The sequence below is a fragment of the Pseudopipra pipra genome, chromosome 1 (assembly GCF_036250125.1).
Source record: "Pseudopipra pipra isolate bDixPip1 chromosome 1, bDixPip1.hap1, whole genome shotgun sequence".
Classification (NCBI taxonomy): domain Eukaryota; kingdom Metazoa; phylum Chordata; class Aves; order Passeriformes; family Pipridae; genus Pseudopipra; species Pseudopipra pipra.
The window spans coordinates 11,106,033-11,132,258 of record NC_087549.1 but is presented as its reverse complement, the minus strand read 5'-3'; the positions used below and the strand labels follow the sequence as shown (position 1 = coordinate 11,132,258).

Below are 26,226 nucleotides of genomic sequence, written 5' to 3'. Positions count from 1 at the left end.
TATTTAACATTCCAGAGCAACAGTTTAGGCTAGGAAGTGAAAAGGAAAGCCTTGTTCAGTTGAAACTAGAGGGAGATTTCAGATAGGCAGGAAGTAGGTACCTCAGTTGTGCTTTGATTAATTACAGCTACCTCTCTGGGGTAGTCATAAGCTTGGTTACATTTTATAAACAGTCATAAGAGGAAAGGAACTATAGAAAGCGAATTTCAGAATCATCCTTCACAAACATGAATGAGTTAAACACCATCTGATAAGAAGGCAGTGTTTTGGGTTTTATTTTCAAAACATCCCATGTGTAAATGAATGTTCAACCTCTTGAGCAAGTGGCCATGTACATAATGAGCTGTTTACTCAAGATACTTCCATCAAACACAATCAGGTTGCCTAACTACGTTTGCAAGACCCCCCATTGCAACAGGTACTGACTGCAAAGGCCTCGAACAAAAGTCTAAGGAGGGATTAAAGCTAAATGTGACATGGATAGATAGTGAACATTGACGTACAGAAATGTTATCTCTGGGAAAACAGGGATGGTGACAGGTGGGCTGCTGGAAAATAAAACCTGACAGGGACCATCAAGTGTCATACTGGAGGGAAAACATGCCAGTCAGGGGAAAGGTGAGAGAGGGGAAAGGTTTAATGGGAGATTTTGCCCTTTTCTGCAGCTGATTAGATCCAGTGCAGAGCCTGGAGCAGTTTGATTTGATTTGACTGCTCAAGGTAGCCTGGCCTGGAAGTGCACATGTTCTGCAAGAGCATGCATCATTTATTTTTAAGACTATATCTGATAAATGAGACCCATAATATAATGTACTAGTTTATCTCAACAGCGCCATAAAGCAGAGCAGTAATCAGGAAAAGATTCATAACAAAATGCCAGGACATAGATTTATTATTTTGAAACCAATTGCTCTCTAGTACAAAGTTGAAGATACCTGCAATATTAAAATTATTGGTCTTTCCAGGTTTTGGCACAGGAACCACCAGTTTCTTCTAGTCAGACATTATTCTTCAAGCGCTGACATTTAAAGGTGGGAATTGTGAAAATGTTATTCAAATTTGCCCATACATTAGTAGGTCAATGTCCTCTGTCTTATGCCAGACAGGAGAGCCAACTCTTGAATCAGAGACCTGGAGCTGGGACAAGAGTCTCATAGGCCTGGCCAATCCTGAGGTTCCAGTTTGAAGCTCTGAATACAAATTCCTGAATACTTTCCATGTGGACTCTTCCACGAAGCAAGCATCCTTGGGCAGAATTGACCAGTTATACATTTAAAATGAGGAACAGAGGAGAGGAGAAGAAAAAGGTGGAAGGATGTCCATTTTCCAGACCCTAGAAAACTCTGGAAAAACTATCAAACAAACTGTTTGCAAACCCAACATGGATTTATTAAAAGCAAGTCATGTAAACCATATCTTTCCTTTTACAGCAGGGTTTTAGGGGATAGGGAGAAGGTAAGGATCTTCCACCTTGGTATTTGTCTTGATGTAGTCCCACAAAACAGACAAATATCCTCTAGAATAAGTCACTATGTATTAGTGACTTTTGGCTTGTGCTTGTGCTTGGAAATTACACTATTGGTTTAACTATGAATTAATCACCATCTGTATGGAAAACTGTAGCCAGAGGAGTTCTGCAGGGATCTGCCCTGGGTCACCCTCTTCTGTAACAATCTGGATGATGACAAAGCTGTGTGTATGCTAGAAGCCAGGGTCAGAATTCAAAATACTTGTGACAAGTTGCAAGAAATAGGCTGAAAAAGGAAGGGTTCAGTGGTGCAGGTGCAAAATGCTACATCTGAGCAGAAATAGAGCAACTAGACCAATTTGAGACAGGGAACAATTGTTTAGCTGGCAGTTCTCTTTCGAGAAGACTCTAGGGTTATAGTAGATCACATGCTGAACATGAATCAGCTGTGTCATGGGATTGCAAAAAAGGCAGACATTGTATTGGGTTCTGGTAAGAGGAATGCAGCTTGAGAGACAGATGAAGTCATCCTTCTGCTCTACTTATCATTGGCGAGGCCTTGGCTGTGGTATTATGTTGAGTCTGGGGCACTTCAGTAAAGATGTGGGTCAGCTGTGGAGAGGCCAGAGGGGGGGAAATAGGAATGATCAGAGATCTGAAAAGAGTTAAGTTGTCATGCTGAAACTGAAAAAAATGTGGTCAACCTAGAGAAGATTGAAGGGGAGCACAAGAACATTCTTCAAACACAGAAACAGTACTTAATTTTTTTCAAATGTACAGTGCACTGTAAGAGTGGCTTAAATTTCATTAGAAGAGATTCAAGTTAGTCACTAGAAAAAACAACCAACCAACCTAATGACCTAAGATAATGGAACACTAGAATCAATAGCAGAGCTTGAAGGACAAGCTAGACAAACAGGACAGGAATTACATAGGTGCCATTTATTGTTTTTAAAGGGTCTTGTTTTGAAACAAGAAGACAATTTTTAGACATCTTTCTGCTTCAGTTTACTTGAGGTTCATGGGACAGCATATTTTAGGTAATTCAGTATCACAGCATGGCTGAGGCTGGAAGGGGCCTCTCGAGGTGGCCTAGCCCAACCCGCTGCTCAAAATGGGAACGACTAGGAATGGTGGCTCAGTGCCATGCCCGGTCAGGTTTTGAATGTCTCCAGATATTTAGACTCCACAATGTCTCTGTGCAACTTGATCCACAGTTTGACCACACTTTTTTACTTTCAATTTATTAGAATTTACTGTATTGCCTCTTGTGCTGTCACTGGATGTCACTGAGAAGAGTTTGGCTCCATCTTCTTAACTCCACTCATCTGGTATTTATTTACATTAATAAGATGCTTCTGAGCCTTCTCTTCTCCTGGCTGAACAGACTCAGTTCTGTCAGTCTCTCCTCATATGGCAGATGTTCCAATCCCGTAATCAACCTCATGACCTTTCTCTGCATTCACTTCAGTGTGGCCAGTGTCCCCAGCACTGGACACAACACTCCAGATGTGTCCCACCAGAGTCGAGCAGAGGGATAGGATCAACTCCTGATAATGCTCCATTATCCAGGTCATCAATGAAATCTTGGAGTTTTGACTGCAGTATCAACCCCTGGGGTATACCACTAATGACTGACCTTCCAGCTGGGTTTGTGACAGTGATCACAACCTATTAAACCCAACAATTTAGCAATCTCTCAGTCCATCTCACTATTCAGTTGTTTAATATGTACTTCATCAGTTAATCTATAAGGATTTTATAGGACACAGTATCCAGAACCTTGCTAAAGTGAAGATAAACAACATCCACTACTATCCCTTCATCCACCAAGCCAGGTGTCTCATCACAGAATTCTACTGGGTTTCTTAAACAGAATTTCCTGTTCATAAATCCATGCTGAATACTTCTAGTCATCTTCTTGTCCTTCAGATGTTTGGTAATGGTTTCCAGGATTATTTGCACTATTGCCTCCCCAGGGATAGAAGTGAGGCCTTACTAGTCTGTAGTATCCCAGTTCCTCCTTCTTGCTCTTGTTGAAGATAGTAATGACATTTACTTTCTTCTAGTCCACAGGAACTTGCCTGTTTGCCCTGACCTTTTAAAGATAACTGAAAGTGGCCTCACAATGACATTGGCTAGCTCCCTCAGCACTCATGGACGCATCTCATCAGGTTCCATGGACTTGTGCATGTTCACTTCAAATTTCCTAACATGTTCCTCACCCACCAATGGTAAATCTTTCATGCACCAGACCTTCCCTCTGATCTCAGGGCCCTTGGATTCCTGAAGGCATGTCTCAGCAGTAAAAAGTGAGATGAAGTGGGCATCAAGTACCTTGGCCTTTTCCATGCCATTTTTATCAGGTCTCCTGCCCCATTCAGACCAGGTCTGCATTTTCCTTAATTTTCCTTTTGCTGCTGATATACCCACAGAAACCCTGAAGTCCAGGTTGTGATCTTGCTTTTTACCTTGTTCTCTCCTCTCAGGATCCTGTACTCTGCCATTTTACGTTCACTGCAGTCAAGACTGCCCTGACCTTCATATCCCAGATCAGCCTTTCCTTGTTTGCAAGCATGAAGTCTGTCACTATATAAAGGTGTGTCAGTGTGCGGGGAAGCAGAACATTGCCACATGGAAGAAGTCAGCAGTCAGTTTAATTTACTGAATATGGTCTGAAAAAAATAGAGAATTAGGTTATGGATCTCCTTGTTTCAGCCCATCTGTCTATCCCATGCCTCTGCCACAACATCCAGATAGGAGTTATCTCTGAATTAATTCTTCCATGCAGCAGAAAAGCAGGCAAGGTTGAGCAGATACTGTGCCGGACTTTTGAGTTCAGTCCACTATAGTCAATCTGACTCACCTTTCCCAAATTCCTCTACTTTGAATAGGCAAAGGGAATCATCAGAAACTTCTGCCGGGGCTGAGAGGGGAGGTAATGTCTGGTGAAATTATGAGGATGGGGATTGGAGAGGACATGAATAAGAGAAAACAGGCAAAAAAGGTAAAAAGAAAAAAAAAGAAAAAAGCCGGACAAGAAAACTTTTCTGTGTGTAGAACACTGGGATCCAGAAGGATGATTCAAGTCATACCTCCACCACTGACCTATAATATACCTTTAGTTAAATCCTGTTGTATCTTTGGACTGTTCTACCCCATCCCTTCAGCTGCAGGAGTGTTGAGGGCAGGAGAGGAAAGAGGAAGGTTTTGTCCAAGGAAGATCTATCTGTGCCTCCATGGTGCCAAGCCTGCACACGGTAGGCACGTGTCTCCTGCTGTGTGAGGTCAGGAGTTATGTGGCTCTGTAGCTCTTCCCTCTCTGCCTCAACCTGATGCATAAGCTCATCAGCTGCCAGAACTTTTCCTCATTCTTGTAAAAGGGTTGTGACCTCAGCCCCCAGTGATCTTCTGTCTGAGCATTGGATTAATAAGGCCAGCTTTGGTCCTTATTCTCCATGCCTGGGAATGGACTGAGTTCAGTGCTGTGGTGGCCCTTCTTTTCCTGGCTTAGAAGAGAGGGAGGATATTTGGGTGGCTGAAAATGAGTGAGGTGAGTTGGAGGATATGGAGGTGAGTTTGCCAGGAAAATACAATATGTTGATTTATTTTTCCTGTTTCTGGGGAAATATTTTCTTTTCTGTTAGGGTAGATAGGAGAGGTTATTCCTGTGCATTGATAGCTGTACTTTACATAAACTTGTCAAGTGTTTGAGTGGGTTGCTCTGAGGTGTAGCCACAGGAATAATAATAGAAAAAAGAAGTCAGAATTCCCTTGTTCTGCAAATAAAACATACAAAATGAAACCTGAACAAGATATAAGGGAGAGGAGGATGGGCAAAATTATCACCCTCCATAGTCAAATGGCACAGCCCCAAGAAGGGATGTGGCTTACACTTGCACAAACAGGCATTACCTTTTGCCCTTGCTAAAAGTGACTCAGCTGCAAATATCCTCTGCAATTGATTGTTACTCTGGAAAAACAAATGATTCAAACTTTGTAGAAGGGCATGTGCGAGGCACCAGAGTCTGACAACAGGACACAAGAGAGATCAGCACTCTACTTGCAAAAAAGATCTTTCTAAAGACCACAACAGCCTTTGAAACACACTGTAAGGCACAGAGTAGACCTACAGGCAGGCAAATAAAACCTGGCTCTCCCCAAAGTTAATGAAAGTATTGCCACTGGCTAACTTCCTGGGGAACAGGCTGGGAACTGTACTAAAGCCTCTAGACTGGGATTATATGCTCTGCAGCAGTACTACCTGGCCTTGGCATGTGAATAAACAGCAGGAACAAGCTTCTATGCAATAAGCAGTGGAGAAATATTTACCTCCCTGAAAAGTCAATATTTTAGCACAAACACATTGGGAGAGTTTATGAAGACAGTTTGTTTGTAAGCAAACTTCAAAGCTTTTTATGGGTTAGTTTTTTAGCTACTATTATTTACATTTTTTAATGGCAAAACAGTTCCCAGAAGACTGAATGGGATGAGTTTATGGCTCCAGCAAACCGAGGGAGTGACACACAGCACTTCAGTGCAGGCTGTGCAGTGGGAGTGAGTGCGTTAGGGTGCCAGGTCAAGCTGTTTTCCAAGGAGACATTCAAAGAGATGTCCTCATCCTCATCCTGGGATTCTGGCTTCTGCTAAGTGACGTGATGTGCAAATACCTTGCTGATTAAAGAGAGCTTCCCAGTGCTCCCTGCTTCTGAAAACTGTGCATATTGATTCAAAGTTTAGTTTGCTTTTTTTTTTTAATCCAGTCCAATTCCATCCTTCAGTCTATGCCAATAAAAGAATACTTTTTGGTATCCTGAGAGCTATTTTATGTTTCCTAATTCTTCTGTCAAACAAATGAGACTCAAGAAAGGTGACCTTGGACACATAAGGAATGAGGCCAGGCCACCCAACTTTAGTAGTGAGTGTTGCTTTAGTTGATAGAGATGTTACTCTAAATTATCCATAGCTCTGCCTCTGAGTTTAGGGAATAATTCAGCATTATTACCTCTTTCCATTCCCAGTACAGGGAGCTGAGGTAACCATTTTCCCAGCTTAGCAAAGTAACAAAAGCTGAGTGATGAAGTGTCCATCCTGAAGTTACTTGGCAAGCCAAAGACTGCAGCCTTATTCCTCAGCCTCCTTCGTGTCTTACTGTGCAGAATCCCTGCTTAGCTCTGTAAAACTGCTTAGAGACAAACATTAAGTGCCTCTTCCTCTGACTTCCTTACCAAAACCTCTCACTGTAATCTTGAAATGCAGTAAGAAAATGGATACAGACGTATGCTTCATATAAAACCCTGTGGCTCTAAATAAATAGTTTAAATAAAAGATGAAGTGCAAAACTGAAAGGTCATGGAGAGATCATTAACCACATGGAACTGTAGAGTCTGCAATTTTTCTCCTATCTCACAAATTATTTGTTTCGTGCTTTGACGACTTCAAGTGTAAATGTGATATTAGTATGGCCTTCCTGAGCACCTCTGTCCCATAGATTCCAGAGAAAAAATATGCTGTGACTTGCACTGCTTTGCTGCATATGAAAAGAAGATCTGTTTCTCACATGTAGTGCTTCAGAGCTGCACCACTAAAGCTGTCCTGGTAACTCTGAGAAAATCCCAGCTGTATAGCTGTAGCTGTTGCTGTATCCTGTGCTGTAGATGGCTAACATGACAAAGAAGCCAGGGTTTCCTGGAGTATCTCAGTGGTTAGGATACTGGCAGATGACTCAGACACAGAGGGGTTTAATTTTGCTTCTATTCAGTGACCCTGCATAAATCATTTCCCACCCTCTGAAAGTGCTTTGAAAATGATGGCTGACAAGTGGTATATAAGAGCTTGGTGTTTTAGCAGGGCCTGGTAGTCATTTCAACACAGCCATTTTGTAATCAGAGAGACAATGGTTTATACTGGTGCCAATGTATTTCATTAGGGCTCTCCAGTGCTATGTGTTTCCCAGTGGTACAGCTCACTGCTGTGCCACGAACACCTCTTCTCTCTTTCTCACTGCCCTGAGCTCTCCATGCCTGTGTTGCTTGGTGAGAGTGATAACTCCAGCTTTAAAGGAAAGCTAATATGACTGGTGGGCAAACACAATTTTTTGGTTCCCCTGGCCAAAGGAAAATGTGAAGCCTGGGAGGATGACAGGCAGAAAGAGAAATGAAGATGGAGTTCAGGAGAAAGCTTTCTGACAATGAGATTTGAAGCAAAAACCTCATGCAACAGGGACTCAAAACACATGGAAATTCCATGCCTGCTTTTGAGAGCTGAATCAGTGGGAACTCTTCTTGGGAGCAGAGTGGAAAAGAAGCACTCGCCATTCAAAGGAGTCCCTACATCTGGGGCAATGGATGCTTTAGTCAATGTCTGCTCCTTACCCAAGCTTACCTCTGTGCAAAGAAAATCCAGTATCTTACACTTTCTTCATCTACTTCAGGTTTTGATTGTTTCTGGATACTTTTGACCTTTTGATTGCCATGAACTAGGTGTCCATGACTGTACTCAGGACAAGAGACAGCTCAAGCTTTTACACTGAGAATCAGATGGAGTACAGGCGAGATGTATACTTCACTTTTTGTCACACTGTCTCACACGTGGGAATATTTTCACAGTAAACTGTCCAGATGTTTCTTAATCTGTATCCTTTCCTGTCATCCTTCCTGTTCTTCTTGGTCATCTCTTTTTCTTCTGCAATCCCAAGAGGTTTTGGGTTTTGTTTTTATTTTAGTTTTTTTTTTTTGTTTTTTTTTTTTTTTTTTGTAACAAGGGGGCTTGCTTGCAGAAGTCCAGTTGTGGGATAGAAAAACATGACCTCTGAATGGTTTTGCCTATATGGCACTATTGCATTGAGTGTTGGCTGACTATAGAAAACACAGATCAATTAATTACCGATGGAAAGTTGCTCCACACTCTAGAAGAAAGGGTAATTTTTCCAGTAAAAGCTGTCTATGTGCAAATCACCACCTCTGTTGGCATTAAAGATCAAACTGAATGCATACAGGGGACATGTCTGTCAAGGACATCTCTCTGTCTCAGTATCAGGAGACAGAGAGCTGAGTAAGAAGAACATTGACCTGCTTCATCTCTTGTCTCTCTGGAGAGCAAGCAAATATGCATTTTGGAGCTATATTACATCAATGTCCTTAACTAGCACCACATTGCTAGAAAGGACAGGAAACACTAGAGAAGAGCTTTTTTCCCTATGCCCTACCTGCCTCTTTCACACCTGAATGCTTTCTGCTGTTGCTCATTGTTTCAGGCAGGTTCCTGAGATCCATGGGCTATGTTTTTTATGCTGCTGCCTGATTAAGCACTCTGAGAAGCTGTGATCTAATATTGTAAATTGTTTTGAAACACTGCACTTGGAAAGGCACTCAGCCTGATGTGATGGCCCTAAGAATCTCTTTTCAGTGTTTGCATTTCAACTCAATGCTCTGCTCTAACTGCATCTCTGTGAGTGCTCCTTTTCATGACACCTGGAGGTCTAACAGGTATCTCAGGGTTACAGCTAAAGGATCTTCTGGTGTATTGTGTATATGTGCTACATTCTTGTTTTTCTAAAAACCCCATGTGTCTCTTTGCATCCTCTACCATGTAGCCCTGAAAAGGAAATTTTGGCTCAGCGAGGTATAAGTTTTATTTACCCTACTGGGAAGACAACACTTGGGTTGAGCACCTTGAGTTTTGAAATCCCATTTTCAGGATGAAGAATTAGGAAGAATTCCAGGATGAGAAAGCGAAAAAATGATTTGGCAGCCTCAGCAGGACTGCAGTGAGACTCCAGTAGGCATTAGATTATTGTCACCTACTGTGATAAGGGACCCAAATATGGCTTATGTACTGCATTTTATTGTATGAGATGGCCCAGGTATGTAGGCTTGTTTTTCAATTTCATTTTGCACACCTGCCTTGCTGCGATTGTGAAGTTGAGCAGTACCCCTTAAGATTTGATTTCTATAAAGCAGTTTGAGTTTCCTTCAGCATGCATGACAAACTTTATGGCAAGAACTTTCTAAAGGCCTTGATTTAGTCCTCCTGCACATGCAAATTATATTCCACCCCAGCCCCAGCAAATAGGAATTCTGAGAGAGTGCAGTCCAAAAGCCTTGTTTTCCAGTGGGCCAAGTGCACAGAGCTCTATAGATTTCAGCTGGATTTCAGATGTCTTCTAAAAGAACAAATCCTATCCAACCTGCAGTGCTCAAGCTAAACTTTCACACCAGTGTAATTCTATGGATATGCAACAGCACAGGCTTGAGTTAATATGGGAGTGAACAGGAATTTGCAGAGTTCTTGTGTCGAAAGTGCCCCTGTCCTGATGGTCTGGGCCTGTGGGTGACCCTGTGTGCTCCTCACAGTAGGGAGCTGCTCCTGCACTGAACACAGTCATAGGTTTAATGGATCTATCAGCAGTTGTAGTTATTTTGCCAATATAGGAAAGAGTCTCATCATTTCGCCCTACAGGTTTTACTTGGAAAGTTTTTTAAGAGCAGCTGTGACTGAAAGGAACCCTTTTCACTATCCAGATCCACAGGTTTCTTCTCTGTCTCTTTGTGGTTGTGTGGTGGACACGTAAGGTCTGTGCTGGGAAAATCCCCAAGACATGAGGGACAAGGGCCCAAGATATGAACCACAGCTCAGTGGATGAGGTCTGGCAGGTTCTTTATGTGTGGCTGGGCTAAACCTCATGTGCTTATGTGTGCTCTGAGCCATCCTTCAAGTGATCCACACCAGGGTGATGCAGAAGTGACACTCTTGGCTGTGAATGCAGCAAAAAGTGTAGAGCTGGGCCTAGGTAGGAAGTGGAGAAAGGATTGGACAGCACTGGGCTCAGTTTAAAGTAAAACACCAACTTGGCAAAAAAAAAAAAACTGCACAGATTTGTCTCCGTTTTTTTTCGTTGAGTTTGCACATTTCACTTCTACAGGGAGAATAACAGCTGCAATCTTTCCTCATCACAATTGCAAAGAAATGATCATCCCCTTTTGCTGCATTTCCTAACTCCCCCAGTTCCTCTTTCAGGTTTATGCCTTTTCTGCATGAAGTTCTCTTGGCGGCATGGAAATTAATTGAAATGAGCGTGACTAAGAGGGGAAGACCCAATAATGTCAGGATTTCAGTAGTAGCTCCTGAGTTGCGTAAGTACTATTTTTACAGCGATTGCAGATTGCAGACAATCTCATGAATCATTGCAAATGTACACAGCTAAACACAGGCTGTTTCTTCCCAAAGGCTGGGCCTGAGTGGTTAAATCTTGTACATCCATGGTGCCTGGGTGCTAATAATAACCACTGTCTTTAGACAGCACGGTGAGCTGGTGTCACTCACAAACATGATGGGGCCTGATCTACAGAGGTGTAGTGAAACCACAGCATTTATTGAAGCAAATCTCCTGCAAGTAATAACCAATTCCTGTAGCCTCCTTGGACTTCCTGCAAAAACCTCACCCCCACAAACCATTAAAAATGTCCTTGCCAGGAGTCTAGAGGCAAAAACATGTCTAAATCCCCACATGCTGTATTGCTCTTTTCCTTCTTTGTCTGTACATTACTTAAGTGTCTTCCATTTGCCTTCAAGGTTAGCTATAACTCTTACAGGTTCCTATTTGAGGCAACTTCTGTACTCCAACTGCTGTTTGTCCAATTTTCCAGGGGAGGCATTTGAACTTTCTTACATCTGCATGCCTTGCCAAGTGTACTGGAAAATTCTTGCTGAACTGAGAGTGGCACATTGTTCAGTGCCCATCTGCAGAATCATCAGCTAGACTGTTTCTTTAGGAAGAATTAAAAGAGGAAAAGGGAGAGAAAAAGCTACTGTCTTTACTAAGACTACCGTTTTTAATAAGGCAGTAATCCTTATTAAATTCCTCTATAATCTTTAGTGGTATTACCACTTGCTTCCCTCTGCTCTGCACTCCTTTTTTCCTTCTTTCAATATGAGCAAGCTGGGATTTTTACCCTGGTGTGCTTCTTTATTCACGCTGACCTTGAGATGGCATATTTTATTTTGGGAGAGGCAATATTAATCAGTGTGGCTGCATGAGTATCTCTAATGCCTCATGGAGAAGGCTTCCTGTGCTTCCAGTCTCAGCTCCTCCTGTGCCTCTTGGCCCCGTGGCCGCATTACATTACCCTTACTTACTGTGCCATAGTCTCCGTGCTGTCTGCACTGACAGGATGCATCACGGCAATTTGATGACTGCAGTGCATTACGGACACAGACTCCAGTCAGGGAGTCTAGCTCATGCAGCAAGAAGCAGGCATGAAGCTAGTAAATGATGGGGACTGGGAAGCAGAAATGACATTATCTGGGAGAGACAGGTACTGAGATGGATGAGAGACTCACCGTCATGCAAAGGCTATGCTTGGTCCCTTCCATATTACTGTAAGGCTTGTTGCAGGCATTAATGGGGTCAGGGAACCATAAAACACAGGGTCAGAAGAGACTTTGTTTCCATTCCCCAACTAAAAGGTGGGAATCAGTGACTCAGTGGCGAGGGACGAAGGAATGTCATTCTTGAGCCATTTATGTGATTGCCAGGCTGTAGCTCAGTGAATGAGATTGCTTGCAGTTGGTTTTACAACTTCGCTGTCCTCCTCTGGGCATTTGTGAAGCATAAGGGTGTATGCTCAGAACATTGCAGACTGAGAACCTGTTTCCACTGAGATGCATATTTACAGTTTGCTGCTGCTCTTAGACCACATTGGTTTCCTGTTTTCATTTGGCAGGTCTGGCTTCAGAAGGCCAAGTGTGCTGCTCCTCTTTCACTATCTATTTGCCCTTGTGTTGAAGAGCAGCAGAAGGACAGACTCTGAAGATCCTTAAATCTAAAGGTTAAAGTAGGTTGCTTCTTCTAATCCTATTATTAGGATTAACAGAGAGAGTTGCCCATAAATCATGACAGATTGTTTTTATCTTTCTACAGAAGATGTATAGCTGTAGTTATAGAGTTTAAGAGGTTGTGAAGCTACTGCAAGCATGCTTTCCCAGCCAGAAGCAAAAGATGCTTGAATGTAAATTGGAGTAGGATACTTTATTATCCTAATAATACATCTATTTGTGAAAACGCTGTACAGCAGTGTTGTAAAATATTCTGCTTTTAAGAAGAACATGCATAGCCACAGGGAACACAAAATATTTTAAATCTATGCATGAGATAGAAATATGATAACAACAATGCAATGGAGATATGCATGTACATTTACTATGGTATGTAACTGTGCTAGTTTCAAAGCAGTGAAGATGCAGTGAACAAAAAATGGGCTTGTGGGATAGAGGGCTGGGAGTCTGGCACTCTCTCAGCATTGAATATATTGATGCAGTGTCTGATATGATATGTACATTCAATAAAATTTCTCCATCTGTGAGACTTCTGCTCCCCTCTGATCATCTGCATGTTTGCTTGAATAATTTTAATTTCTGTAATTTTGATGAAACACCAGGCTTTTTAAATTCCTTGAAATTAGAGGTTGTAAACCTTTCCTCCAATAATTTCTTCTATGTCTTGCTGCCTCTAAAAGCTGGGCAATATGTTACATAAAGGCTGCTGAGAAACGGGGTGGAAAAATGTGAGTGTTGTTTCAGTGCTTTTAGAGATGTCTCAAATGCCCAGTAAACAAGGTTAATGCAATTACTGCTCTAATGAATCTCCAAAATACTAAAGATGGTGATGTGAGAAATGATAGACCTTAACTGTCACATGCCTCAACATTCAGGGTGTATTCCTTCTTGGATTCTTCATAAATGAGCTAATTAGCTACCCTTTATCTTAATCGTACTTAATAGGAACTACACAAGGACAAAACCATGGAACCCAAAAATTAGCAGTGTAATTAAAAGCAATCTGCTCCCTCTTCCTCCACCAAAACAGCCCATCAGAACCACAGCCTGGGGAGGAAACTGGGGCTGAGAGGGGCTGGCTGAAGCTGGGTCCCCCTGGGGGTAGATGGGAGCTTGTGGCCCTTCAAGGGCCCTGTCAGAGCCGGGATGGTTTTATACTGGAGCTGGGATGGTTCGCTGGGATTAAAACCTTAAAAATGGTGTCGGGGGTCACTGTAGAGAGAAGTCCACCAGTGCCCATGCTGGGGGTGAGCGGGGTGCTGCCGCAGTGCAGGGCAGGTGCTGGTTGGGAGGGAGAGCTGTCTGGCACAGTGTGAGTCACCAGCACTTGCCCTTTGTTGTCCCGCCTGGGCGCGGGCCAAGGCACTCAACCACTTTCTCTGAGGTGATCTGATGAGATCGCAGCGCAAGGAGGGCAAGTCACCTGCCAGCAGCTGGAGATTTCGGTTTCTGCAGATGCTGGTCCCAGTCCTGCTCCTCAGGGCAGGTGGCTGCTTGGCCCCAGTGGCTGTGTCACCATCCCACATGTGCCATCAGCACAGGGGCCTGTCAAGTCTGTGGGCCAAGTGCCAGCCACCACCCCAGCCCTCACCTCACATCTGTGGCTGTGGTGGCAGCAGCATTTGATAGGGGGTCCTGGCTGGTCTGCACTGCAGCCCTAAAACTGAGAAGGGTGTCAGATGTAGAGTCCCACCACCAGAATCAGGCCTTTGGCTCAGCAGCCCTGCTCCCTCCAAGCCTCTGCCCACAGCACCCCTCTCCATTGCCTGCCCACGGCTGCAGTGTCCTGTGGCTCCTGAAGGTGCCTGGTTATACAGTTGGGGCCGTGGTCATGTCCATCTGTCCCTGGAAACATTTACCACTGTCCTTTCTCCCTGCAAATATGTGAACAGTAACCCATGCTGCAATTCAATCTGCTTCTCTCACCAAGATACCTGCACATCCCAGCTCTCACTAATCCCAGTGCCCACATCTGCTTGCTTCAGTGGCTGCTGCATGCACAGAGGGTGAGCTGCTCTCCTCCCCATGCCACTCATACTGATGTCACTCTGGGCAGCTCCCACAAGCTGGTGAAATGCCTGCCTTGATGCACTGAAAGGCTCTCCGCACCTCATGAAAGTACCTAGGGATTTGTTGGTTTTGTATGGCCCCTGTCTGCTGCTGGAGGCAGAGACCCAGGCAAGCTACCAACAGCTCTATCTTGGTCACTCTGAACAGTCTGCTGAGAAAATTCAGCAAGGAAGCAGAGGAATAAGGCCACAAACACTGGAGGACATGCACAACCCTGCAAGTTGGAGCCTAGTGCAGTTTGAGTGGGAGAATGTGGGTTATAACTCGCTCTATTTTTTCACACCAAACTATAAACACCTAAAGATGTGAATATTCCATATTTCTGCAATGAGTGTGTTACAGATCAGGTGCTCTCACCTGTGAACCATGATGCCTTTGGTGGGATAGGTGGGCACCAAGGGAGTCTGTACCTCACATTGCACAGAGCAATATTTTCTTTCTCATACCTCTTGCTGACAAAAAAATATTTTGGGAGCTGTTAATAAGAGAAAAAATTTGACTGTTTGCCTACATGGCTCACAGTTAAATTCTGTTTGCTAGAGAAGTAAAATTTTCTTGCTGGATGAAATCCACCTCTATGCTAAGGTGCAAGGGAATGTCTCACCATTTGGCTGAGCTGGCACCCAGGGGTAAATTACTTGCTTGGGGAATATAAAAAGAGCTCTGAGACAGAATTTATTTCTCTAAATTTAAGGTGAGTCTGTGGTATTGAAGACATCATGGACAATGATACATGGTTAGAAGTTCACAAAGTGAGAAAGAGCATGAGAGACAGTAATTTAATTTAATGTGTTTAATTTGTGGTATGACAATGCATTTTGTTATCCACAAACATAGTCCACATAGGCTAGAAATCCCCTGGGGACAAGATAAATCAGGAAAGTCCTTGTTTAAATGTCATCTATGGGGATATCCACAAAGTGAGGCAACTGGTAATTCCTGGGGAACGTAGCAAAAAGAGAAGGGTAAAGTTTTCAGATTCTAAGTAGTTAGTTGGCATCACTTCTCAACTGATAGCACTACTGTGAAGATGGCAAGGTGTGGAGATTAGTGGAGCAAACCTCTGTGGAAGACAACATTTAAATGCCTGGAGTCAGCACCGAAAAGTTCATTTGTCCTTACTGACATGCGTTGCCGGGGCTCTGCTGTGGTGTGCTCTATCATACCACCTCCTACTTGAATATGAAATAGTAGATTTCAAAAGGCAGCCTCTTTCTTCATGGCACGTTACTCCATTTCAACGACATTATATTGCTATGTACTCTGGAATTTTTGAAATATTCTGGGGGACAAGTGATGACTGTTTGGAGCTGATTCTGGAAGAACAGAGGGACAGCAGCTCTTTATGTTCAACTTCATTTCTGGTACACTTCAGAGTGTGGGGAAGTAGCAGGATTGCCTTTTTCCTGAAGCACCCTTACAAGCACCAGGCAGCAGGTTGCCTTCCCATGACACATACTATGGCAGGTTACAACAGGGTTTGTTGGTTATGTCACACAGCATGATGTGGTGGTGTGGTAACACAGCATGACAGCAAGATGAAACGCAAGACCCTGTGTCAAAGAGTCTGCTTTCAAAACATAGCCTGCTCCTTACCATCCCACGGTGCAAGAAACTTGCTCTCTTTTTGGTGTGCCCTTCTCTTTGGATTGTATCTCTAGAACTCTTATTTGCCATGGCTCAGCAGGAGCTGAGGAAAAACCAAAAAGGCAAAATTTGTAGTAGATTAATTTGTTTAATGTCTGGGCTTGCTCTCCATCTCCTCTCCTATACCCATTAAGAAGAATAAAAGTACATTAAGAGCTCTGAATATGTTGTTGAGCATTTCTGAACACTCTGCTTGTCCCAGTGTTGTTGCTCCAAATTCACTGGATTTTGACTGGAAGCACAGGTCAAAATCTAATGCTTATGAAAAAATATCCGAAGTCCCCCAGGGAGTATAGCACAAAGTATTCTCCCTACACTGCTCTGGTGATGGTCCCCAGCTCTTTCCTGGAGGTATTTATTCTGTGGGCAAGATTGTGGTGTTAATTATAATGCCTCAGGAAATGGGATAATTGTGTAATATGCCAAGGAATAGTACCCCTCAAAAACCCAATAACCACTTTCCATTTCATCTTGTTACCTTTTCCAGGCAGGATCCAGCAATTATATTTGTATCTGAAGTACAGCCTTGAACCTAAATACCTTGCCTGAATACATGCATTTATATCCACACATTTAATGGATATAACAGTTTATTTACCAGTTTCTAATGACCTCATTTGTACTCAACTCCATTCCTTGCAAGGGTGATGTACACAGACAAAAGTATCAACATTTCTTCTACTAAACAAACACAGGTAAATGTAGAGAGGTGCTGAGCTGCTGTAAGTAGAAGTACATCTAGAGTCTTCACAATCTAGAATCATGCACATAGGCTTGAAAGGCACATTTAAATGTCTAATTGCCATCTTAAACCCTCAAAACATCTATCTCAGTTTTTGTTTCTGAGGTCTAGCATTTCTTCCAGGAATGTCTCTATTGCTTCATTACTTCTACCTTTTGCATCTCTGGATTACTTTGTGGAGAAAGCAGGCCATGGTTTGCTTCCTCATTAATGAAATACCCAGAGTAAGTGTACTTTGACCTGTTTCTCTGTGATGGTCCAGTCTGATTCAGAAAACAGCATATGAAACAAAATCCCCTCATGTCTGAGAGGATAAGAAAACTGGGAAGCACTTATGGCATGCAGGAAGCCAGGGGTCAGATCTGCTTTTGGCTGGCAGTAAAGATGTGGGGTATGCATGCAACTCCATGTCAGTTGGGACTTTGGGAATCATTATGAATGCCTCTGGATGGTAGGCTTCTGTTTCACATTAAAAAAATAATTCTTTGGAGCTGAGACCAGAACGTGACTCTCCCAGATGTTGGTATGGGGCTCTTAGTACACCAGCCATTTAATTATAGTCAAGATAAATTCACAGAAAGACTTCAGCAGTGAAGTCTCAGCCCTAGAGAAGAGCAAGTCCAGACATTAAACAAACTAATCTACTACAAATTAGGAGGTATATAAAGCTAGCAGGCATCAGGCTTTCACCAACAAAGTTCTGGCAGTCCCTGACACCTCTGCTTCTAGGCATGTCTGCTTTGTTTCTGTTTCTGCTTCTGCTTTGCTTTGAGTAGAGGAGTGCCTACACCTCCCCACGATCCACAATCCCTCCTGCTCCTATTTTTCACCTAGGGCCTGAGCCAGAAGGCATCTGAGAGCACTCATATGAAATCAGAGAGGAGGTCTGACCCAAATCTCCTACGTGACTATTCCAGTCACTGGGTAAGAAGCTGTCTCAGGGTGGGACGTTCTCCACCCTGCTGCTGCCTGTGGTCCCTGAAGGATGGGGCGGGTGTTCATTGCGCCAGGGAGAGTTCTGCCCCAAAACCAGCGGTCAGGGCACTGAATGGAAGGAGGGTGAGGTTCCAGGAACCCTCCCGGCTTGTGGCATGGACTCTGCCGTGATGGGGCCTGACACATGGTGGCAGCAGAGCTGGCGCCGCCGCAGCGGGAGCCCCGGGCATGGAGGCGGGGGTCTGGGAGGATGCTCCTGGGGGAAGACCTTGGCAAGCTGCTATCTCAGAGCTGGAGGACCACATGTGGACAGGACAGACTCCTAGGAAAGCCAAAGTAACAGTGCAAGCACCTTGGCTATGACCTGGTTTCCTCAGGACAACCCTTAGGAGGGACTGGAATAAGAGGATGGACAAAATTCCTGACGCACAGATTAAACTTCTTATTTTCTTTGCAAGAATGCAGAAGACTAATAGATGTCTTGCTGTTTTCCTATCAAACAGAAAAATATATGTGACTCCATGTTCCTAACAGCCTCTTGAGAGGTGGCAAAGGTGCCTAGGCAGGTTAGCTTTCCTTTCCTCAAGCCACTCATGGGTGGGAGCTCATGCTGTAGTTTTGTTTTGTTATCCACAAGGACCTCCAACCTGGCTGAGCAAAGGCATCAGAAGTCCTAAAGAGGGAATTTCTCTGGGAAATGCACTGTTAAAGTGCTTCTGTGATATGGGCAATAAATGGCCCTTTGGAGAGCAAGTAATTTTGGGCTTTCTGCCCCAGGGTTTGCCCTTTTTACGCTTGGGAGACTTGGGAGCCTTGGTTGCCAGAGGGAAGCTGGGACATTTCACTGCTGCTAGACTCTCTGGGAAAATGTGGTTACGACTGCCCGAGTGGGCAGTCATGATCTCTTTTGTCTGACAAAGGAGGTAAGTAAGATGATACATTTCCTGAAGAAGCAATTTCAGAATGCCTGGATATAATATTGGGTAAAGTGGTAGGGTGGTCCAATTCTTGGGTCAAGTTTTTGTTAGATAGCCACTTACAAATGCTTGTATAGAAGGTTTCTTTGGGAATAGTTCAGTCTTGGTGGGATGGAGGAATATGAACTGCAGTTTTGTTTTTACACTAGAGAGGGCTGAGAATATTAAAAATTACATATATTTAAAACCTTGTTTGCGTATTGAATGGAAAGAACTCTTTCTCCAGTAAAACCACCAAGTTCTTTAACCATCAGGGAATTTGAGAATATAACTGATTAGCAAAATAACAGAAGGTGGGTTGCTTTTTTGAAAGTGGGCTCAGTTTCTGCCTGTCATGTAGAATAATCCAAACAAAAATAGAAAGTTTCTGTGCCAGTGTTTCTGAGATTAGATGTTATGGTATAAATTCTGTAAAATGTGGAAATATGAAGGGAAATATAGATGTAAAACAGAATGCATTATTCCCAGTGATGTTTACAGTACCAGAATACATCATAGTCTAACCTTTTAAAATTCTGTGAGAGAATGATCTTCCAAGAAATTTCCCCAACATGTTCCCACCAACTCCTTTCACAGTGGCCACTGACCAGTTATCACGTATCTCCTTGGGAAAGTAGGGGTTTATGCTACTCTAAATCTGGCAGACTAAAACTCCATTCCTCCAAATCCTCTTCATTTGCAATCTGAACAGGAAAAAGAGAGATGTATGAAAATCAAGAGAAAGATATTAAGCATATATTTTAGAAACACTGGTAGGGTTTCCTACCAACCATAACACTATCTGGTTATCAGTTTTACAGCGGCTTGAATTTGACCTTCATGCAGAGAATTAGCTTCAAGCAGGCACCACTTGAATGAGTAAATCTTAGTCTGTATAATTTTATTATTCCTCTGACTATCACAGTCAGGGACATTAGTAGAGAGGGCAGACTTTGAAGAGGTTATTACTGAACACTCATCGTTTGCTTAAATCCTCAGATCTTTTTCATGTAGCTATAGAGAGAGCACTTTCATGAGCTTGAAGAATTTTTCTTCTGGCTGCATTTTCATTTCCAAGGAAACAAATAAGAAGGACTTTGAAGAGATGATTAGCCTATGAGCTACTTTATGGATTTTTTCATAGTCTGGTTCCTTTAAGCCTCTTGCATGGAACTTATTTTTGTTTGGAGTAAGACTGTAGACTTTAGTCAATACAGACAGGATATTTTAAAATAGCTTAGCACTGGTTGCAGTGTTCTCCTCAAGTTTAATGGAAGCATTTGCTTCTAATTTTAATGAAAAACAACAGTGAGGGCTCCTGAAAATCCGATTTTTCCTGCTCGTTGAATCCTGAGTGTTCACACAGGAGATTTATTTAAAGCTCTTTTTATGAAAGAACAGACCCTGTTTCATCAAAAGTAAGTTGGCATTAAGATATTTGATGGCAAAATCTAGGCCAGGATATTCAGGGAAAATGCTTTGCACTGAGTGTGGGGGAGAGGGAATGGCCATACCAAGGTAGATCATGAGAAGTCCTAATGCCTCAGTTTCTGCAGGTGTACATAGGCAGAAGTGCCCAAGGGCTGACATACGGAATGTGTCACAGCCTCTGCTCAAGTCTCAAGTCTCATTCATTCACAGGATTCTCAGATTTGCCTTTTTGGGGTATATTTGGCTACATAGAATCTTTGGAAGACAGCTAGGACTGTGCTTCCTATAAAATGCATTAGATGAAAGGTTGTTGGTGTTTAGAAGATGACTGATGCCATGTAGTTGCACATACACCGTAGCAGCATTTCTTTATCACAAGGGAGTTTTAAATTCAAGGCCGTTCCATTTCCCTTGGCTCAGAAATCTCAGAAATCTGAACCCAAGAACTGTAACTGTATCATTATATGTGTGGGGGTTAAATTGTTGTGGTTGTTGCTTTTCTTATTTTAATGAGAAAAGGCTGGTTTAGGAGCTTTACTCCAGGAACAACTCCTGACTGACAGACCTGAGAGCTCATAAGTGTGTCCTTTTGACATGGAATCAGATAGAAATGTCTAATTTAAAACATCTCACAATCAATTAACTTCTGCTGGACATAGAGCTTCATCCATTAAAACCTTGCCTGACTTCTTGGCAGACTTGCCCTGCCTTGCCTTTGAGAACTTATTGCCTCTCTGTTCAGGAGGCAATGGGGTGGTCCAACAAAATTTTTCCTGCCTTCCCCACCTAAATATTTGCAGGAACCTGAATCTTATAGGTGATTTTACATTGCCCCTTACCCCTCTTCTCCCTTTCTTGTGAATGCTAGCAAAGAAGGCAGTCAAGAACCCATTACATGAGAAAATCTGCACTGTTCTTTGTTCTTGATGTCTTGAGTGTTATAATTTAATTTTGCAGACTGTATGTAGGATTTGGTATTCTAGAAAACTATGTGTATAGTTCTCTCACAGAGGCTGTGAGAAAACCAATCCTGGCCTTACCACTGACTCACTGGGTGGACTTAAATAATTTGGATTCCATGTCCTCATCTGCAAAACAGGTAAACTATAGGACCCTCTCCATTGTGCTCTATTTCAGATAAGGCTCTGTGATCTGGCTGGCAGCTCACTGTCTCATTGCAGCCCTGGGGAACTTTTACCCTCTTTTTCTTCTCTTGCATGTGGGCAACTCTTTGAGTCTCTGACACAGCAGCAGCTGCTGCCCCTCATTCTGGTAGCAGCACTTTGCCCTTCTGGCAATGATCTTAGCTTTTTCCTTTGGTTTGTCTTAGCAGCTCTGGGAGAGGGAATTTTTGCTTGTTTGCCTGGCTAAAGGTAACACAATGGATCTGAAGTCTGTAAATGCTGAGGACCTCACAAAATAAGAGAAAGGGGGAGAATAAGACTCATAATTTTTAAGATTACCAAAATGTGGTACAAAGGAAACATCCTTCATGGTTTTTGGTTTCCTTAAGTATCCTGGTACATGGGAACCACAAACTATAATATGGTAAGTGAAGCAAAGTTAGCCAAACAGATAAATTGATGTTATGAATGTGGGACAGGATATGTCTGACTATCCTTTGCAACTTAACTGATAGGGTTTGTTCTATTTATGGCTGAGCTGTTCTGTGATCTCACAGGAAATTGCTTTCTGTACACGCCATTCTTAATAGATTTTTAAATTCATGCCTGGTCTAGGAAAGTGGATTATAATACAAGAGATTATGCATTTTTCCCCAGCTTTTAAGGAGCAGCCTTAATGATGGTTATTGTTGATGAGGGCATTACAGAGCATTCGTGTAGCAAACACCTTGAATAGCTTAGTGTTGAAAGCTTTAATTTTCCATTTAATAATAGTGAAACTAGTTAATACTAATTTTATACAATCACTTCCTAAGCTTCTTAGAAAGCATGCAGTCATGGATTTAGTCTGTGCCACGGGGGAATGCCATACATCATGAGGCTCAAAAAACCCCAGAGTTATTAGAGCTATGTGTAATATTTTACATCCCGCCTTGGATCCACTTTGTAAGTCCTTTGATTCACGGGCAATGATGACTTACCCGGAGATGGCTGCAGTGATTCCTGCCGCCGGCTGTCTGCCCCACCTCCCTCTCGGAAGTGTTCATTCGCACTGTGAAGGTGGCTCAGCTCTTTGGGAGGCAGCTGTTGAACCAGCACAGTTTTCAGACCAGTAATATTAACAGAAAAACTGGCACCGGCTTTGGCTCCCCTTGATACACCAGGCTGTAATTTACAGTGGTTCAATTACTGCCACGCCAGCTGCTGAGCTGTCTCAAAGCAGGGGCAGAGCTCAGAGGTGAAGATGGGAACCCCTACAGACATCTACTGCCATCCCTATTCATTAGCCAGATACCCAGACCTAGACTGGGGTTTGTAAACATGCACAGCAGTTCCTTTGTGTTTTCAACCAGCTCTTTTCTCAGACCAGCTTCTCATCTTGCCCCATGATACCCTGCTGGGGGTCTGTGGTCTCGCTGCATCTGTGGGTATTTCCATGTGGGGGAGGCAGTTCTGACTTTGGGACAAGGACCCCTGTGGAGTGCTGGGGCCTTGGGAAGGATGAAATACACTTTCTCGCACAGGGCTGATGCAGGACCAAAGCCCTACATGCGTCTCGCTGAAACCTGCTTTTGAGGTTTCTGTGGTAACTTCTTCAAAAGCAAATGTCAGAGGGTAATATTGGGCTGGGATTTCACAATTCACTCTTACCTAAGATGCCCAGCCAAGGGGCAGAGTCAATACCGTGTTATTTAACCAGCTTAGAGAGACATACCAGCCTGCTACTGGTTCACGGGAAAGCCTCTCCCTCCTGTGGCTGTCTTGCTGCGGGTGCCAATAATCAACACCCCGGACTGCCTTGCTGCTGAAAATCACTCACATTCTCTCTCTGTAAGTCACTCAAGGGCTGATGATCTTTTGTGAGCGCCTGCATTTGATCTCAACAGCATGACAGAGCATCATGTTTGCCATCCATTCAGACAATACCTCACAGCTGCTTTTAGAAAAAAGGGGAAGAAAAGGGGGAATGAGGCCACTTTTGAAGGCTTCAACAGCTCTTGATTTTCATTGAACATGTCCTTTTCATCCCTTTTCAGGTGCTGTTGAGGGAGAATTTTTGAGAAGTGTGGCTCATGTTCTAGTTGTGCCTTTCAGAGCAAAGACCGAAAATTTTTAATGTGGGAAGAGCAGGTCAGGCTCACGGTCAGTTGTGGTAGCCCTGTCAGCCCAATTACTGCCCTCCCCAGGGCAAAGTCTGACAGAGGGGCAACCTCCACCTCCTGAGGATGTGCTACCTGTCTGAGCCCTCCACTGTCTTTGAGCGGGGACAGATCTGAGGAGGGAGGAGAAGGGGGGTCAGGGATGGGATGCCTATCCCATTAGGATGTGCTGAGAGGGGATATGCAAGTAGAAAGGAGTATCTGGCAGATTAAGAGAGTGAAGCTTTCTGGGGCTGGTTGCTGGGAGCGGTAGAGGCTGCTCTGATGTCCAGGCTGGCAGGCAGGGGTTGTGGGGACGGAGAAGGGACTGTGAGATGACCACCATGACACTGAAACAGGACAAGTGGGAGGCTTAGAGACTAAGGCACCCTGTCTCAGGCTGTGTTTAAATTTCCTGTGGAGCACCCCTGCTTCTTCCTACAGCCTCAGCTCTTCTAGACTTTGAAGCAGGACACATAAAAGCCTACCAAGAAGTTCCCATGGTTTTTATTTGCTGTAGGAAGCAGAGTAGTCCTAGTTGCATATTCAGTAGTAATTTACATGGTTTTGGTTGGTTACGCAAGATATGTGGAGTTTCTCTTCCCCTAACTTGAATGTCTTGCACAACCAGTCAGCATAGTGTGAATTGTCATCGTGAATTGTCAGCCCTACAATCAGGACTACCAACTGCAGTTTGCCCTGACAAAGGAGACAGCAGAAACACAGGGGGGTTGAAAACAGGCAGCAAAAATAATTAAGCATGAACAGACTTCCCTCAGGAAGAAACTGAAAAGAATAGGACTACTTTGTTAGAGAACGGATGACTAAGAGTTATACAAATTAATGAATGGGATAGAGAAAGTCGTGGGGGGTTGATGGTGTTCGTGTTTACCCTCTTGAGCTATAAAAGAACAAGGCAACATTCAATGAAAGGGGAAGAAAAAAGTATCAGGTGACAAACCCCACTTTGCTTAGGATGGGACTGAGTTGGGTTTGAGAAGTCTGTCGCACTGCAGAGCCTGGATGGATCTTCGGGACTGCCCAGCTTGCAGGCACTTAAGCTGATGAATCCAACAGTGTTTGTTTCTTTAAGAAACTGCTTGTTTGCTTGGAAAATGAGGGTATAAATAGGAGATAGTATGTGTGTGAAAGTGTTCAGATTTATTTTTCCTACTGCTGGTTTCATGAATGCAAGGTAAAATTTCCATTCTGGACAAATATATGATTTTTGATCATCTTTCTCTACCGCAGCACAGTGCATTTTACTGGTTCCAGCAGTTCCTTCTCTGTCACTATCTAACAGTTACATGGTCATTTTAGATGACATTTTCCTTTGTGCTAATTTTCTGCTATTAACCTCTTAGCATGCGATGTCTGATTATTGGCTCCTTTGCTTAGTTAATTTGTTATACTGTGCTTAGAGTTGTAGGTTGAAACTGGAGTTATGCTGGATACTTCAGATATATGGGAATGCTCAAATATCCAAAACAACTGTGTTGGGTCACAGCACCCAATTCGTCTCAAATGCAGCAGAGGCTACCAAGGCTCTCTACTGCCTAAATCAACTAGAACTTGAATTCTTTGAGCTATTCTACTGTGTCTTGCACAAACATGATCTAATGCCTTAGGGGTCCAATTAGGAAAACAAGCTGCTCACCTCATTGAGATGATGCTCAGCTACCAGAATAAATATGGATGGGGTGGAAAAAAACTGATTACTAACTACATGAGAAGATAAAGGCCTTGGCAGAACTGGACTAGTGCCCAAACCAGCCTTAGTAATGAGAGAGGGTTTTCCTTGCTTGTGTAGTGGTCACATACTGACATATAATCACCACAGAAACTCACTCTCTGCTCTCAGGGCTCTGGGACAGTTCTTCTGAGACCAGAGGTCATGCCCCAAGTGGGTTACAAGTGGCGTCCTGACTCAACAGATACTAAACTGTTTGGATGAATATTTAGAGTTATGAGAATGTCAGAAACTAAGTTATAACAGGGAAGTGTTTGAGAACTGCTGTGTGAAGAGCTTTGCCCTGTTGCATACCTGGCATACCTGTCCTAGCAAAGTCAATGAAGGCATACCTGTGCACTGAGTTGAGCATGTGCTTAAGTGCTTTGCAGGGTCATTGCTAGCACACATAACTGAGAGTCAGGTCTTGGGGAGTTTCTGGTGCTTCCTCCCCTGTTCTGGTTCAACCTCAGAAGGCAACTGAGTACCACACAGCCACTGCCTCCCTCCCCCTGCAGAGGAATAAGGGAGGGAATTGAAAGGGTGAAAGTGAGAAAACTTGTGGATTGAGATATGGACAGTTTAATACACAAAGCAAAAACCACATGTGCAAGCAACTCAAAACAAAGCAAAACAAGGTATTAATTCACCACTTCCCATGGGTAAGCAGGTGTTCAGCCATCCCCAAGAAAGCAGGGCTACATTACATGGAACAGAGCCTTAGGATGGCAAACACCATCACTCCAAATGTCCCCCCTTGTTTTTCCCTCAGCTTTATGACACCATATTGTACAGGATATCCCTTGGGACAGTTGGGGTCAACTGTCCTGGCTGTGTGCCCTCCCAACTCCTTGTACACCCCCAGCCTGCTTGCTGGTGGGGTGGTGTGAAGAGCAGAAAAGGCCTTGACTCTGTGTAACCACTGCTCAGGAGTAACAAAAGCATCTTTGTATTATCAATATTTTTTCCAGCAAAAAAATCCAGAACACATCTCCATACCAGCTACTGTGGAGAAAATTAACTCTCTCCCAGCCAAACCCAGCAACCCCCACCCTCCACTGAAAAATCTTCGCATCTTTGGATGCAGTAAAAAAAAGTACTATTGGAAAAACTTATAAATGAAAATATATTTTCCACTAAACATGAATA

At 43.4% G+C, this 26,226-nt stretch overlaps 1 long non-coding RNA gene across 1 annotated transcript in view; it reads right to left on the bottom strand.

Annotated features, from left to right (window-relative positions):
- The window catches only part of LOC135416016 (uncharacterized), a 30,239-nt gene extending 7,976 nt beyond the window's left edge, over positions 1-22,263 (bottom strand). The window contains exon 1 of the long non-coding RNA XR_010431400.1: positions 22,191-22,263. This is a non-coding gene — a long non-coding RNA (uncharacterized LOC135416016). The remainder of the gene's footprint in view (positions 1-22,190) is intronic.
- Between the last annotated feature and the right edge of the window lie 3,963 nt (positions 22,264-26,226).